At 26.9% G+C, this 2,500-nt stretch overlaps 1 protein-coding gene across 1 annotated transcript in view; it reads left to right on the forward strand.

Moving 5' to 3' along the window:
- LOC119592204 (ras-related protein Rab-28-like) overlaps window positions 1–92 on the forward strand; it is a 14,635-nt gene extending 14,543 nt beyond the window's left edge. The window contains exon 6 of the mRNA XM_037941037.1: window positions 1–92. This exon is cut by the window's left edge and continues 1,102 nt beyond it. The gene's annotated coding sequence lies outside the window, so the exon portion shown is untranslated.
- The last annotated feature ends 2,408 nt before the right edge of the window (window positions 93–2,500 follow it).

Below are 2,500 nucleotides of genomic sequence, written 5' to 3' on the forward strand. Positions count from 1 at the left end.
ATTTGTCCTGGTGTGCGCATTTACATATGTACGTACATGTTTATACACACACACACTTACACACACACACACACACACACACACACACACACACACACACACACACACACACACACACACACACACACACACACACACACACACATATATGTATATATATATATATATATATATATATATATAAATGTATATACACAGTATATATATAAATGTATATATACAATATATATATATATATATATATATATATATATATATATATATTTATATATAAATATATATATGTAAATATATATATTTATATATAAATATATATGTATATATATATATATATATATATATATATATATATATATATATATATATATATATATATATATATATATGCGCACAATGGTGAGCTGATCGGATAATCTGCTAAAGTATGAAATCCATCCACTATTATTTTGCATTTTTGACGGATTCTGTTCTTAAGAAAGATAAGTGAATAAAAGGAAGTAAATTACATAATTTCCTTCTCCTATTGCTTATATATATATATATATATATATATATATATATATATATGTATGTATATATATATATATATATATATATATATATATATATATATATATATATATATACATACATATACACATAAACACACACACACACACACACACACACACACACACACACACACACACACACACACACACACACACACACACACACACACACACACACACATATGTATGCCGGATCACAAAAAGAAGGAACAGCTTTTACGAAATTCTGGACATTATCTGCAGATGTGTAAAGAAAAGCAGCATTGCCATTCATACCTTAACCGCACGTATGCTTCTCCCGCTCCCAACAACACGCCCAATGGCAACACCAGAATGCCAACATCATGTTTCGCCAAAAAAAAAAAGAGAAAAGAAAGAAAGAAAGATCAGACAAAAAGTAGGATGGCGAGGAAAAACAGTGTCCATAGCTCTCAAGGTGTCAATGAGAAATCCTGTCGTGACCGGACCTGACATGACACCCCCCCAAAAAAAAAAGAAAAGAAAAAAAAAAATGTTTTTTGGTGGATTTTCATGTGTATGCGATATGACTTTTCCTTTGATATCATTTGGATTACTATTGATGTTGATTATTACTATCGTGAAACAATACTTTATTATCATTATATTATTATTATTACCAAGACACCATCATTGTTATTATCATTAATCCATCCATATTACTTCCAATTGTTATTAGTACTTTTAATTGTTATCCTTTCAAAAATTACTATTGTATTTTTTTGGTGTAATAGTGCTAGTATTGGTGATACTATTATTATTATTATTATTGTCATTATCATTATTAGTCATTTTTATTGCTATATTAATATGGTTATTATTATTATTATTATTATTATTATTATCATTATTATTATTATTATTATTATTGTTATTATTATTATCTTCATCATTATATTATTATTATCATTATTTTCGTTTTTATCATTATTATTTTACCGTTATCATAATTATCATTTTTCATTATTTTTATGCTTTGCTGTTTTTATAATTACCATCTCTCATTTTTGTTGTGTCATTTTGTTTTCTCAGGAACCAGTATTAAAAGAAATATATATATTTTGGATTAGCTTTTTATTCTTACATCATCACTACAAGGTTGTCGAGTCTTCGTCAGATAAGAAGATTATGTACTGAGATTCTGTAAAATTTCGTGTATAATTTCCTGGTTTTCCATAATGATTCGTGTTCTTGTCAGATGCTCACTTTCTCCCTTTCTCACTTTCTCCATGTCTGGCGTTTTGCTTTATTATTATTGTGTTTGCCGCTGTTGATTTTTATTTATTAGCCTTACTTTCATCCCCATCTTATATTATTATTATTATTATTATTGTCATTATTATTTTTATTATTATTATTATTATTATTGTTATTTTTTATATTTATTTTTTATTATTTTTTATTATTATTATTATTATCATTATTATTATTATTCCTATGATTATTATCATTATCATTATTATTATCATTATCATTATCACTATTATTATTATTATTTTTATACGAAAATTTCCTTAGATCTGGTAATTAAAATCAAACACCGAGTCACTACCAGTGATCTAGGGTGATTGAAGTTTGAGGCAATGGAACATGCAAAATATGCAGAACAACCACAAATCAAAACATCCAGTCAAATCAATTCACTATACAAAGAACACATCAGATTGATAATGCTGTTCTGAGAACATGTGATGCGCTGTTTAAGACAATTTTTTTGGATTTCTTCTAATTTTGGATTTCCTGGTGTTTCCTCACGAAACTTATCCGTACCTTTTTTATAAGGCCAAGAGCTCCAATAACAACAGGCAAAGTTATGGTTTTTAAATGCCACATCTTTTCCACCTCTATTTCTAGATCTTTATACTTTGATATCTTTTCGAACACTTTTGTTAGGACGTTTCTGTCTGAAGGGATGCTCATATCTATAAACA

The sequence above is a fragment of the Penaeus monodon genome, chromosome 3, assembly GCF_015228065.2.
Source record: "Penaeus monodon isolate SGIC_2016 chromosome 3, NSTDA_Pmon_1, whole genome shotgun sequence".
Classification (NCBI taxonomy): Eukaryota; Metazoa; Arthropoda; class Malacostraca; order Decapoda; family Penaeidae; genus Penaeus; species Penaeus monodon.